This window comes from Apodemus sylvaticus, chromosome 4, assembly GCF_947179515.1.
Source record: "Apodemus sylvaticus chromosome 4, mApoSyl1.1, whole genome shotgun sequence".
NCBI classification, from domain to species: domain Eukaryota; kingdom Metazoa; phylum Chordata; class Mammalia; order Rodentia; family Muridae; genus Apodemus; species Apodemus sylvaticus.
In genome coordinates, this window is record NC_067475.1 from 142,062,983 (window position 1) to 142,078,239 (window position 15,257).

At 48.5% G+C, this 15,257-nt stretch overlaps 1 protein-coding gene across 5 annotated transcripts in view; it reads left to right on the forward strand.

Annotated features, from left to right (window-relative positions):
* Positions 1-356: 356 nt before the first annotated feature.
* Positions 357-15,257, forward strand: part of Fndc3b (fibronectin type III domain containing 3B) — a 293,040-nt gene continuing 278,139 nt past the window's right edge. For 2 of the 5 annotated variants that reach the window (XM_052180717.1, XM_052180723.1), the window contains exon 1: positions 357-572. The gene's annotated coding sequence lies outside the window, so the exon portion shown is untranslated. Of the gene's footprint in view, positions 573-1,241; positions 1,352-15,257 lie in introns of those variants that run through there. The other 3 variants (XM_052180720.1, XM_052180719.1, XM_052180721.1) reach the window with 3 other exon arrangements.

Here is a 15,257-nt window from a genome sequence, read left to right on the forward strand (position 1 = left end):
AAATAGACATTTAAATTTTGGTATCATACAATTTGCCCATGCAAAGTTCAAAGAGTAACAAAATGACTGAAAGATTCTTCTGGGAATTACAACTGGAGAAGGAAATAGGTGTTATAAGTGAAAAAAAAAACAAGTCATCTTTAATAATTACTTAGCAAATACTGCATTTGTAGTGATGATTCCAGAATCTCATTCGGAGTCTCCTAGTTCTTTTCAGCTCAGACTAGAGAAGTCCCGCTGTGTGTCGCCTGGTCTGGTTTAGGGGAAAGGGAGGCCTCGCCGAGCTCCAGCGAGCTTGCGCTTGTAGCTGCGCGTGTACTGGGAGGCTTACGGCAGTGGGCGGGGCCCGAATCCCCATGTGGTCCCGACATCATTGACATGGCGGAATCCCCCATCAAACCCTCCTGGTAGTTATTTGAGCAGCGGCGGCGGCCCGAGGAGGCGGCGGAGAGCAGCGGCGGGAGCAGCGGGAGCGGCGCAGGGGGCGGCGGGGATCCCGCGGGCGGCTGGCTGGGACGGCGTGGGCGACCCGGATTGCGGGCACCCGGAGCTCCGTTTCAGCCTGAGGGGAGGTAAGGCGTGCGAGAGCGGCGGGCTGCCGGGGGGACGTGCCACCCACAGTCGCTCTCCGGTCCCTGCGCTTTGGAGCCCGGGCCGGACCCCGAGTCTGCCCGAGTGCGCTCCCGGCCACGGAGCACTCGGGGATGCCCGAGGAAAACTTGGCTGCGGAGTCCCGGCCGCCCCGTGACCGCTCGGCTGCCCGGAGCTCCCGGCCGGGTAGGGGGGCGGCCCCTCCAGCCCCCGCTTGCCGGGGAAGAAAGCGGAGGATACGGGGCTCCGAGTTCCCCTCCTCCCCGGGCCATCGCTCCGAGGAATCCGCTCCCCCGCCCAGATCCCCGCGGCAGGACCGCTGCCCGGGAGGGGGAGGGCGCGCGGCCAGGCCGGAGGAATCTTCGACGTGTCACTTTGGGAGGCTGTAGATTTCCATATGGTGGAGGGAGGAGGGCGTGCGTGCGCGCAGAGCCGGGAGTCCCGGCCGCCTCGGCCCCTTCGGGGGTACCGGGCTGAGACCCGGGACCCGGGATGCTCGCGGGGAGGGTCCCCGGGCGGCCGGTCGCCCCCGCCCCCGCCAGGGCCTCTTGGGGACACTCCCCGCCCGCCTGCCTCTGGCCACCTCTGCGCGCCACGTCCTCCCTCCCCGTCCTGCCCCCTGGGCTCCCCCCGGGCTGGGGGCGGGAACCGGCGGCCGCGGCTGGACTCGGCGAGCCAGGCGGCTGCAGGCTCGGGCGGGGGAGCGGGGCGCGGCGGGAAGCAGAGGACGACCCGGTGCGTGTGGGCCAGCGGAGCGCGGGTCAGTCGGTCAGGCTGGAGGGGCGCCCCTGCCGGGGGTGGGGCGGCCGGGAGACCCGGCGGGTGGAATCCGCGCCCCGAGGCGGCGGGCGGGCTGGGCGGGCCGCGGGGACCGTCTGGTTCGGATGGCAGGCAGGAACGAGCCGCCGTGGGAAGGGCCTGTCAGTCCTCGCGGAAAGCGGGGCCCGGGGCCGTGCCCGCCTAGCGTCCCCAGCGCCCGGCCTCGGGAGCCTGGGGGACTCTGCGAGCGTCCCGGGAGACCTGGCTGGGCCGCCGGGCGGCGCCGCTGGCCGGGCGCCTTCCCGGAGTGAGCGCCTGGGGTTGGAGATTTTTCGAGTCTCGGCTCCCACCCGGCGATCCCAGACGAAGGAAGCACTGGCATTTTATCCAGACAGTGCGGATTGCAGACTTCCTTAAAAGTTACAACTTTTTATTTTCTTTTCTCCTCAGGCCCAGCGTTTTCTTTAAACAAAATGTAGAATTTGGCCGCGATGAGGCTGACGCTGGGGCCAAAAATGCACACGTTTATCTCCATCCCGGCTAGTTCCCCTCCCCCTCTTCCCTCCCAGGCTTAATCATATTTTGGAACTGGTGAGGGCTTTTGTTGGGTGGGCACCCTTGATTGCTTGTCTGTTTATTTTTTAATGTGCAACTAATTTGATTTGAATTTCCTCCAGTTTCCAGGCCTTACTAGGAGAAGCTAGGGGAGAGGGAATGTGCTACTTTTTTTTTCTTTTTTTTATAAATGTGGCAAGAGGTGGGGCATTGGGAAAGGGGAGGCACCCTGGTTGTGGCAGAGAGTCAGTAGGAGCAGACAGACCCGGAAGAAAAGGAATCCATTCTGGAATAACATTCTTTTTTTAAAACAACAACAAAACAATACAAAAGAAATTCAGGTTTTGAGCGAAATTTCACTGCTCCGTTCGGATTTGAGTTCGCGGCGCTCCTGCATCTCTGAGTTAGGCTGGGACCCTGGGAACTTGAGTTATGCCACACAGCGCATAGCAACTCTGACCTGGTTTTGTGACTTGTGTGTGTGTGTGGGGGGGGGGGGGGGGCGGCTGTTGGTTCGCTCCTCATTGGAGGCTGACTGTGGATGCAGTAAAGACTGGTTTCAGTAAATTTCCTGGCTCCCTAGGAGCAGCTGTTGAAGAGGGTAAAGTCCCTGGGCATGCTTTCTGTCCAACCGGAGTTGATACCGAGACCTCAGAGATACACGGCAGCCTGGCTTAAAGTGAGGCCTCCTTGATTATTGTTCTAAAAAGTTGCTGTCTTAGTATTGTTCTTAAACTTCCGTGGTGATTTTCAAGCATTTTATTTCGATGCTTATGAGAAAAAGCATTCCTGTGACAAGATCGTGTTCCTTTAGCATCTATTAGCATTGTCGAGATCTTGTAGGGTGGGGGCTTGCAGTATCTAATGACAGTGTATACGGTTCCAGAAGGACATTTTGGCAATCTTTTAAGACCCTTTAAAAATAGCTGTGATCAGAGCATGGGCTGTTTGGAGGAGCCTGTCTTCTGGGGCTTCTGCAGGAATGCGGAGCGTGCGCATGGGGACTCCCCTGCTTGGTTGTTCCATTGGCATTTGTGCCCCTTCTGCCCACTCTTAAAACTTCCATCATCCACAGGGAGGGGCAGAGAACGAAATATAGGATCTCACTTAACAAAAGGTTTTTGCATGTGGTATTTTGAGACAGGCTTGGGCTGGCCTCTCCAAGTTGTCCTCCTGCCTCAGCTCCTGGATGCTGGGTGACAAGTATGAACCACATCCCTTTTAGAGCTTGAACTTAATAGTTTATTCCTTCTTAGATAAACATGGTTTCTGCCTCTTATACATTAAGTTTTGAATATTTTGATTTCAGTTGGAGTAAATGTCCATTTTATTAACAAGGGCATCTAAGTTCACAGAAATCGAGGTACTAGTAATTCAGAATAATGGCCAGCAGTTTCTCCAGGGCCAGCCTCCTGTCTGGGCTGACATACTGCAGCCAGGAGGCACATGTAATGTTTCAAATGTGTTTCAAATGTAGCTCCGTGACTCAAGAACTGTCTTTTGAATTTTTATCTTTTTCCAAATTATTTTAAACTTAAATTTGAAATACAGACCTTTCAGATTCCCAAGTCTATTGTGCTTCAACTGAGCCATATTGCTTTTTGAAATTACCAAGTTAAGTGTTCCTTATTTACAATCGGGAGATGTTTTAGGTCTACTTTACACACACACACACACACACACACACACACACACACACACACGGGATTGAACCCATGGCCTTGTATATGCTGGAGGTAAATACTCTACTACAGTGCTAGAGCTCAGCTGTTGAATTCACATTCTAAATAGAATTCGAAGTCTGGGGCAGGTCTGCCTCAGCCTGCTTTTCCAAATAGAGTGGAAGGTCTACTGATGGGCGGACCTGCAGCTTAGCAATGTAGGTGGAATTGTTGTATGTAGGAATTGGTGGTAAAGGAGTGAATCCAGGCATCTCAGTGTAATAAAGCAGCATGCCTGGCTAGGCACAGCGGCTCACCCCTGCAATCCTGACATGCAAGAGGCAGAGGTGGGAAGATCAGGAGATGCTAGCCTGGCTTCCATAGTAAATTCCAGGGCAGTGTGTCTACTCTGTCTCCCTCCCCAAAGAGTGTAAATATTAGGAAGCAAGATGCAAGCCCCTCATAGAATTGGAAGAAACAAAGCCCACGGCCCTCCAATCCACATCCCCTGCTCACCTAGGCCTTCTTTTAAAGTGACTTTCCGAAGTTGTCTTTGTAGAGTTAACAGCAATCGCCTGAAGGATTTAAGTAGTCTTGCTATCAAAATAGAAAATTAATTATCAAGCAGGGTGTAGTGCTCGATGCCTTTAGTCCCAGCACTCAGGAGGCAGAGGCAAGTAGGTCTCGGTAAATTGTGGCAAGCCTGGTCTACATAGGGAGCTGCAGGCCGGAGCTGGACATGGTATATATGCATGTGCTATATGGTCAGACGTAGCGCCCCCACCCAGTCAGTTATCAAATTGTGTTAGACGAAACCAGCAGGAGTAGTAACCCTTTGCAGTGAGCAAATGCTTAGAAAAAGGTTTGTGATAAGTGGACTTAATTAACATCTGCTATATTTTTTTGAGTTTCATTTGGTAAAAGAAATTCCAAAAACTTCCCGATCTCCTATGAGGTAGAGAGAATCCAAGAGCATTCCTCTGACTAGAGTCTCTCTGTAGGTTCCCCAGAACCGAGTACCTTTCGTTCTTGTTTTGAGGGTGAGGAGAGGGTGGCAGAGATGGGGACGGGCATCCTCAATACATCACGGCAGCAGGAAGACCATCTTAATGTATAAGAGTGTTTCATTTGTAAAAAATATTTTCCACATGAGATATAAAAAGAAATATATTTTAACTCCAGGAGTAGAGTTTCATTTGTGAATGTGTGTGCACACATGTGCATCCAGTGTGGAAGCCAGAGTTCTCTCTCTCACCGGCTGCCTTACTATCTTGAGACAGGGACCCTCCCTGAACCCGGAGCTGGTTTGGCAGCCACAAACCCCACAATCCTCCTGTCCTACCTCCCATTGTGCTGTGGTTACAGGAGCCTGTGGCTGCAGCAGGCTTTTTGTTTTTGTTTTTTTGTTTTTTTGAGACAGGGTTTCTTTGTATAGCCCTGGCTGTCCTGGAACTAACTCTGTAGACCAGGCTGGCTTCGAACTCAGAAATTCACCTGCCTCTGCCTCCCAAGTGCTGGGATTAAAGGCCTGCAGCAATGGGCTTTTTAACTGGGTCTGGGGATTTGAACTCGGGTCCTAATGCTTGCATGGAAGCACTCCTACCCACTGAGCCTCCTCTCCAGTTCCGCTTGTCTATTTGTTTAGTCACATGGATCGTTTCTCAAATGGTTCAGGAAAAGACAAATGAAAAATAATGTCTTTTTATTAGGATTTAAAAGGAAATTTATTTTTAATTATGTCTTTAACTGTGTGGGCAGGTTCAGGTGAGTGCAGGTGCTCCTGGAGGCCAGAGGTGTGAGGTTTCCTACAGCTGGAGTGACAGGTTGTCTCAGGTTAGTGCTGGGAACTGAACTCTGCCCTTCAGCAGAAGCAGGGCAAGCTCTTAGCTCCTGAGACAGCCCACACTTTATTAGGATTTTTCAGAAGCAGCTTCCGTGTTGAGTATAAAGATACCTGAATATGTGTGTCTCCAAGGATAATCACAGGTCATAATTGCGACTCCAGAACACAGTAGAGTCCCAAAGACTTATGGCAATGAATCAGTTTTAAATTGCAGTCTTATTTTAGTGTGAGTGTAAATCACGTTGCCTCGAGCTATGGGGAAGTTATACATTCCACCACAGGCTAGGCATTGGTTAATGAGATCGTTCAGCCGTTTGAATGTCCTGTTCATACCCATTCCTGGCCCTGGAGAGCATTCACCATTTTCACAGAATCGGGATAAAGAACTGTGTTATAAATAGAGTTATAGTGTCCTAGGGAGTGTGCCAGATATGGAAACAAGATTTAACCGTGGTACATCTCGGTGTGTTAGGCCATCAAGATACAAATGAGAGACTCGTTGTGATCGTAAAGCTGTTGAGTGACAGGCAAAACTTAAGGGCTGAATCTTAGCATGAGGTTGGTGTCAGCAAACAGTTTGTCGAGGAATCATTTCCTTTGCACCTACGTCTCTGGCAAACTTTTAAACCTCTCTTAACGTGGGTTTCCCCATCACAATATAAGGCGAAAACAACTCACGTGTATCTTTTAAAAACAGTTGTCATACACGTTAGTCTGCCTTTAAAAAGGTTTTGACAAAACTTTACACGAATTGAGGTAGTTCATTATTATGGCAGTTTCCATCGAGCTGGGCCTGTGGAATTTGCATGTCTTAGAGACTGTAGATTTGTGCTGAGACAGTTTGAAACTCATTTACTTTCTTTTTGTGGTCAGTTAATAAAACTTTAAGTTTAGATGTTTCCTATTTACTCCTCATTACCCGTGGACTAGGTCCTGCCCCAAGCCACCCTCTCTGTGTTGTTTGGCAGGGTGGGTTTTGGCCGGACCAGCAGGGTGGCTTTCCCAGTTCAGGGTCATTGTCAAGATGAAGCAGGAAGTGCAGTTTCTGAGCGCAGATTCCAAGCTGGGATGACCTGCAAGGCTTTAGTCCTTGCGTTATCCGAGCCTTTTATTTGAGCTTTTGACACTCACAGCTGGGAAAAGAGTCTTATTTTCCCGGGCCGGCCAATCTCTGCAGCCTCCCTGCTTTCTACATTGGAGACACAATTGCTATTCTTCACGTTAATGTCAACGTCTGAGAGCTGGGGAGTGTTTCCTGGTTGAACTCTATTTCCAGGTAGACCTTAGCTCTTCACTGTCGGGAATGCAGTGGGTGGTGGAGGAACAGCTGTGTTCTTCCGTGTACTCGACAGTATTTGAATTGGTAAAGTAGCCATAAACAAGGCTTCGTGTTAGCCTTGTAGCAGGTGTCTTAGAGGGGTGGACCATGCCTAGATCCTGGTGGCTAGACGGGGACACCCTGTCAGACTGAGCACACAAGGGTGGCTTGGGGTTACCTGACCCCTTTGCGAGGTCCAGCCAAGGAGAAGCAGTCTGAAGTCCTGGCTCACCTGGGCCAACAGTCCTTTGTAGTAGATTTAGTGACAAGGATCAGTCCTTGGGGACTGGAGGTATGTGGGACACGAGCTGTGGGATAGGAGGGTGAGGAGGTTTAAAACTAGAGCCTGTCATCCTGGGAGATCCCGTGGACAGCCTCTTGCCAGTGAGGATGTTTCCTTCTGTGAACATAGATCAATCTTTGAATTTCTGTTCCTTGTACTGGGTTGAGATGCTCTGATTTCACATTCATAAGTTCTAATATTCATGAATATGAATAATCACATTCATAATCTAATATTCTTGGCAATCCCGTCAATTCCATGCAGCACAGCTTCTACTCGGAACTCCTGTTAGATCTCATGATTATAGTGTTGTTTATCCTTCCTGTGACTTCTAGATAACTCACTGTCTGTGTGTACGCGCCTGTGTGCGCCTGTGTACGCGTGTTAAATGCCTGTATTTGAGCTGAGACTGTAATTTTATTTCATACCCTCAGTGATGTAGAAGACATGGACGTGTAGACTAGGTTCTTTCTTAATGGAATATTCTTTCTTCTTTTTCTCCTGACAAAGGCAAAGCATTTTACTTCTCACACACAAAGCTTCTCGGCTTGTCTTCTCAGAACGTGGAGACATCAGACATCCTCCGACACCCGGAGCAGGCTGCTGGCCACTCCAGTTCTTCTTTCCCTTTCAGAAATTTGACAGACAGTGAGACTGGAGTACCTGCAGCCTACTGAATTGAGGGACCTGAGGGATGACAAAATGAGGGCTTGTGCTGCAAGCCTGAAAACCTGAGTGCGGGTCCCCAGTGTCCGTGTGAACGGCTGCGTGGGGCAGGGCCTGTCCTGAAACTCCGGTGATGGAGCTGAGAGGGAAGAGCCCAGCGGCTTCCTGGTCACCACGGAAGCTGGAGCCACAGGCTCCAGGATCACTGGGAGAGCAATTGAAGAAGACACTCGGTGTCACCCCACCCTAACACACACACACACACACACACACACACACACACACACACACAAAACCCTCAGGAAACAAATGAGTTAATTTATGTTAGGGGGTTGGATTTTCCATCTTCTGGGGAAGAGACCTTTGTTAAAAGTACTTACTTTCATTGTACTTTGTCTAGGTGTAGCTAATTAGAATATTTTAACTATCCAAGCAAATCTAGAATGATAGTTGACTTCCTATTCCTTAAATTTTTTTTTTTTCTTCGAGACAGGTTTCTCTGTGTAGCCCAGGCTGTCCTGGAACTCACTCTGTAGACCAGGCTGGCCTCGAACTCAGAAATCTGCCTGCCTCTAAAGCGCTGGGATTAAAGATGTGTCCTCCCCCCCCCCCCAACCTCCTATTCCTAATGAGCCGGTGTGAGGGTGACCAAGATGGTGGCTCCTCAGGTAAAGGCGTTTGCTGTCAAGCCTGAGGATCTGAATTTGAACCCAGGGCCTGCACAGTGGGAGGTGGGAGCTGACTCTTGTTAAGTTATCCTCTGACCTGTAAACCTGTCATGACACATGCAGGCCCTCTCCACTCCAGGTAAATAATGTTAAACGAGTTTTTAATGTAAATATCAAAAGTTTAAATGCGTCACCAGAGGAATATTTATCTAATTACGAGAACAAGCCATTTTAGCGTGATGGGAAGACTAGTGCCCTTCAGAACAGTGACAGCCTGCATGGGCTGCTTGTGGTGCATTGTTGGGAACCTGTGGAGGAGGCGGGGACCCTAGAAAGTTGGTGCACGCAGTGGATGCCACAGCTGTCTCCTTCCTGGTGCTCCCATATGAACTTGAACCAGCACCCTGGCAACAGTCGCAGCTGTATTTGCATTCAGCATAGACCAGGTCGGCAAGCACGGCATCCCCCTGTCCACCCCCAAGTGGAGCACAACTCCGCCAACTTGTTTGTTTTGGAGTTCTGGTGACATTCGTTTTGTCCATACTAACTTCTCCTCATCTGTAAGTACTTGATGGCAGATTGGTAAGGCCTTTAAAAAACTGTGTGTGTTCAAGAACTTGTGGAGTTGGTTCTCATCTTCACATGGATTCCGGGGACTGAACTCAGATCACAAGACTTGAGTGGCAAGCCCCTTTCCAGGCCTGAGCCGTCTCGTTGGCCCCACAAAGGCTTTAAGGATGTTACTGGTTTTGTTTTTCTTTTGAGACAGGGTCTCATTTAGCCCAGGCTGGCCTCTCGAGTTCCATGACTGCCTGCTGAGGATGCCCTCAATGTCTTCCTCCTGCCTGGGCCTCCCAAGTGCTGAGACTGAGGACTGGGACTGAGGGTTGGAATTCAAGGTGTGTGCCAGTCCTCCGTTTGCTAAACAGGCATTCTGCCCCCGAGCTGCATCTCCAGCCCCCCTGTGGCTTTTAGCTGCCCGTTGGCTCCTTCCCTTGCTTTTGGGTGTAGTTGTAGGAATTCATGAATTAAATATTTAGATAGGTTAGATGTGTATTCCTTTCCTATTTCTACTGAAGGAAGACATTCTTGGTGACTGGAGGAATTTACCAGAAATAATCAAGTATCTTTAAATACATCTGTGATGACTAATCCTGGTTGTCAACTTGACGCACCTGGGAAGAGAAGGCTGAGCTGAAGACTTGCCTGTGCCGAGAATGGCTTGTGGGCCTGTCTGTGAGGCGTTTTCTTGATTGACAGTTAAGAAGTCAGGCTGGAAGGTGGGCCAGCCCACTGTTGGTGGTACCATTCCCTAGGTTGGTGGCCCTGGGTTTGTAAGAAAGGCAGCTGAACATAGTAAGAAGCTGGCCAGTTAGACATGTGCACGGCCCTGATGATATTTATGCCCTGGGCATGATGAACCTCCCAGGGACATCCTACGGCAACCTGAGGCTCCGAGGAGCCACCAACCGCCAGTCACTCTCCCATTAGAGACGGAGCCCCCTGAGATTTCTAACTCTTCACTGGAGTGTAAGAGTCTGTGATATAGTCTTAGGATCTCTGCTCTGTTTTCTCTCCTGTTCTAAGGTTTCTGGGAGGTTCCTGGGCATGTAAGCTGCGGCCTTTGCCTCCTGCATGAGACCCTCCGTTCATTTCTTACACAGTACTTACTGGCACACAGCAGTTAAAGCCAAGTGCTATCCTTGGTGGTTTAAATCAATTGAGAAAAATAATGAAAGTGATAAATATCAGTGTTTCTGGTTTTTCTATCTCAGGAAAAAGTATGTTTTCTCATCTCAGGAAAAAGTAAATTTGTGTTACAGTAGCAGTCTGGATTATTGGATCGGAGAATACTTATAAATACATTGGAGTAGAACACTTGTGTGTTGCTCTTGGGCATGTAAAATGGTAGGTTTTCTGTGGAAAACTTTTTGGGGGGGGGTTCATAAAAATATTCAGCCAGAAGTATTCTATTGCCAGCAAATTCATTCTGAGGTGTTGATCCCGAAGGAAGTGGGGACTCAGATATGTCATGGACCCCTTTCAAGGTGCAGACCGAAAGATGACCAAATGGCGAACTTACTGCTGTACTTTGTGACAATTGAAAGAAGTCTGAGAAAAATGAAACATGTGATCTGGTAGGGCAGACTCCTTTGTCATCTACATAGCCCAGGCTGGCCGCTAGTTGCCGTGTAGCTCAGGATGGCCCTGACTGTCTGCTCCTCCTGTTTTCACCTCCTGAGTACTTAGACTAAAGGCTTCGTGGGACTTGCACACGTTACTCTGGGCTCCAGGCCTCAGGCACAGCTCCCTGCCTGCGAGGCAAGCTCTACCTACTGAACACCCCTAGGCTGCCTCTCCTCTTTAACTGGGTTCAAGAGAAGAGGAGACAGCCTGAGGCAGAGAGGGACAAGGCCTCGGAGCACTCCACCAGTCAGGTTGCCTGCTTGTGTTTGTGGCCCTGTAAGAGCACGGCTGCTTTTGCCTGCCTTGCATGGTGAGCCCCAGAGGGCTCTTTTTTTGTTTTGTTTTGTTTTTTTTTGGGGGGGGGGATTTGGTTTTTTGAGACAGGGTTTCTCTGTGTAGCCCTGACTGTCCTGGAACTCACTCTGTAGACCAGACTGGCCTCGAACTCAGAAATCCACCTGCCTCTGCCTCCCAGAGTGCTGGGATCACAGGCGTGCACCACCATTGCCCAGCTATGCAGTTGCATTCTTGAAGCTTTGACTCCGGTTGCTTTCAGGAAGCATATTGGTTTTCCCATCAAGTCACTCAGTAGTCGTGTTACAGATAGTCGCTAAAGACATGGCATAAGAAAACTGAGCATCATGGGTAAATTACACACTCATGATTCTGAAACCCACACAAAAGAATGCCCATTCTCATACAAACACTGTTGGGAACGTCAGGCCCTGCTTACTGTTGCACAAGGCATTGTCCATTTATTTCTGAGTCTTGGGAAATGGTGAACTCATAGGGTGTGGCAGTAGTGTCCAAGTGTATTTTTGAAGTGGGTATAGTTTCTCTGGACTATAACCATATATAACTGAATATTGTATACTCTATATAGTATTTAAACATTATTGTATATGTAAGTGGCTTGGCAAAACACTACCACATGAGTGTTTATGTCATGGCTGGTCATTTTTGTCACATTTTTTTTCTCAAGAGGAAAGCTATGATTACCAAGTGGTAAGAAAAGATGCTAGTGCCGTAGTCTTGTATTGAGGAGGAGAAGGAAGAACAGCCACACTGTGCTTGAGAATTACGAAGGGGAAAAATGTCCTGTCCTTTGCCTGCGATCAGTGTGTTCCAGTGCTATCATGTTAGATACGCTATCATTTTCTCAAATGTGAACATCTAGAACTTTCTACATGTCCTCTTCAGGGTTTTTGATTGTTGGACTTCTGAGTCCTGGGAAGCTCAGATTGTCTCTTTGTCACTCTGGACTATAGGGGTGACTGCTGATCTAAATTGGGATTTCCCTTCTTATCCCTCCTTGCCCCCCTTCTTTTCTTGGTGATACTGAAATGGTACCCAGGGCCTATGTGCTACGTGCAAGCACTTGACCTGAGCCAGGGTCCTCATGTGGACCACTGCATTCCCAGGCTGAACTGGGATTCTGCTTCTGAAGAATCTTGCTAATTATAGACATTTTGAGTTCCCATTGTTGTGCTGAGTTGTTGTTTTTTTTAATTCAAGGAAATAAACACTTAATCAAATTAAAGACATGGTTACCTTTTAGGCAAACCTATTTGTTCATCTATTACTATTTTAGAAAAATCAAAGTTCTCCTGAAGTTTTGTGGACTTTCCCCCAACTCAGATTGCTGATTTAGAAAATTTCTGTTGCTAAAAATGTGGCCTTTGATTAAAAAGTTTTTTCTTGTAGTTGGACCCAGTTCAGAAATTATGTAACCATATATTTTACACACACACACACACACACACACACAGACATATCACATAATATATATACACATATATACATATTGCATATATATTATGTGTATATCTGTGTGCTATTATTATACATATTTTAAATCAAGGTTTGTCATATGGCCTGGGATGGTTTAGAACTTGCTTTATAGCCTGGGGTAATTTCATACTCTTGATGCTTCTGCCTCAGCCTCTGGCCTCTGAGGTGCTGGGATAACAGGCATGTAACAGGCATGTAATCCCACCAAAGCAGCCATGCCTGGCCCCACACTTATTATTTTGCATGTTTTCTGGCCTTGGAACCGTGTGTGTTTGTGTTCCCGGGTAGCGGAATATTAAGGCCAAGCAAAGTGCCTCTCATGTGCTTGTCTATTGCCCGGAAACCTAAAATTTATATTTTGGGTATAATAAAATAGTAATATTCAGGAGCTCTCCCAAGAGGGAGATGTTTTTCCTGGGTTGTTTCTGTAATACCCACTCCAGGTTGGGAAGGGAGAGTGGGGAGGACAGAAGTAGGCTTCCCAGAGAGCCGTCTGTAAGACACTGGCACCTGGGGAGGCGCAGGCAGCGTGCAGCGGCGTGGCGTGCAGACGTGTCGCCTGCTACCCCAGAGAGACTCTTCACTCTCATGAAGTTCGCCTCTGTGTCTTCCAGTTAAGCCACTTTGTGGAGTGAGATCCTGCACCCCTAATTTGCACCTGGAAAAGCAAACACATTCCAATTACTGACCTGCCTCTGTTCTCTCAGTGAACTGTGGTGCTGTTGGCTGTACCAGAGCAGCCAGAGGTCTGGGACACACAGGACCCCTTATTGCTGGAGAGAGGCTCCTGCAGTTAATTAAAGGTGACCTCAAGATTCAGAGGAGCCTGGAGCCTGGACCTTCCTGGACAGCCCAGGCTAACCTGGCAAGCTGGCAGCCATAAAGGCTTTCTTTGTTAGAAGTCACTCAGCTCTCTACTCCGTCTTTAGAAAGTGAGTTCCTGGGAGGTGAGTCCAGGACAACAGTCTGAAGTGAGGCCTTGCTGGTTCCTGGCCTCGGAAGGTTTGTGCGGACAAAGAGCCTGTGAGGATGCTCCTAAGGATGGCCACCCAAGGATATTTTTCATGCTCCTGCACCGGGACCTGATCACCATGCAAAAGGACATGGGTGCTGTCCCTGCATGGGTGAGAATGGTTCAGATCCCTTTCCTGGTTGGCTGTGAATGCTGACACAGGCAGCGCCCCACAGAAATGGTCTCTAAAGCTCTGATGCCTTTGGGTCCCCTCCTCAGAGGGCGCTCGTCCTAGCTGCCAGACAACAGGAAGGGAAGTTAATGTGGAAGAACGTTTAATTTGTATCATTTGTTATTTTTCCACACGAGAAAATAAATATAAAGAAAAGAAATATATTTTTAACTCCAGGAGTAGAGTTTCATTTGTGAATGTGTGTGCACACATGTGTATCCAGTGTGAAAGCCAGAGTTCTCTCTGGCACTGTCTGCCTTACTATCTTGAGACAGGGACCTTCCCTGAACCTGGAGCTGGTTTGGCAGCCACAAACCCCACAGTCCTCCTGTCCTACCTCTCATTGTGCTGTGGTTTCAGGAGCCTGTGGCTGCAGCAGGCTTTTTACCTGGGTCTGGGGATTTGAACTCGGGTCCTAATGCTTGCATGGAGGCACTCCTACCCACTGAGTCTCCTCTCCAGTGCCTCTTGTCTCTTTGTTTAGTTACTTGGGCTTGTTTCTCAAATGCTTTACCACTATCACCTACAAGTGATTAATTGTGGGTAAGAGATACCAACATTTGCTTGTGTAGCCCCTCCTCCCCCAACCTTGGTTTGGACTAAGGCTGGCTATAGTCCTACACTCACTGTACAGAGCAGACTGGCTTCAAGTTTACGGTGATCCTCTTGACTCTTCAGCGGTGAGTGAGATTACAGGTGCATACCACAGAACTCTGCCCTCTGCACTCATATTTGAGGAAATTATTATGAAATCATAGTCTTTGAGGAAGTATATTCATTCTTAGAAAAAAGATTTTTTTTTAAAGGGGAGGTCTGTGATAATGGTGGAGGAACTATATTAAGTTTTGAAGCTTATATTTTACTTCAGGATATCTTTAGCAGTATGTAAAATTGCCATAGCATTTCATCGTTATTGAAGAGATAACTATTTAGGTCTACTTGGGTTTTGGACATAATTTTAACCTGCTGTGTTACCCATCTTTTTTTTTTTTTTTTTTTTTTTTGGTTTTTTGGATTTGGCTTTTTCGAGACAGGGTTTCTCTGTGTAGCCCTGGCTGTCCTGGAACTCTCCCTATAGACCCAGGCTGGCCTTGAACTTAGAAATCCGCCTGCTTCTGCCTCCCAGGTGCTGGGATTAAAGGCATGCGCCACCACTGCCCGGCCTGTGTTACCCATCTTGTACCCTTAGATATTATCGGTATCTGTGGAATTGGAGAGAGCCTAGAATGTCATGTTTCTAGCCGTTTTCATTTGCTTTTTAGATTCAAGGTCAACATGGAAACAGTGATGCTTTCTACTTATTGATCACCTTCTGATTCTTCTAAATCACTTCATGCTTCTTAAGAGCTCCTTAAGGGCTGAGAGATGGCTCAGCAGTCAAGAGCACTGGCTGCTCTTCTGGAGGACCCAGGTTCGATTCCCAGCATCCTCATGGCACAGCCTGCAACTCCAGTCCCGGGGGATCTGATACCCTCACCTAGACGTACATGCAGGCCAAACACCAATGTGAATGAAATAAAAATAAAGTTGTAAAAGCTTATTTAAATCCACCAGGACGTGGCACTTGGTTAGGAAATACTGGTGGACTCCTGTTAGCAGCTTCTGGCTTCTCTCTTCCGACTGTAGTTTTTGGGTCCCACGTGTTTGCTCTTCCCTTCCTTGTTTGGCAGGCTTGTCCGTGCTAATTGGAGGAGCTGGGATAGTGGGCACGGACTGGTGTGTAGGCGGGCGCTTGAGGAAGGATGTGGCAC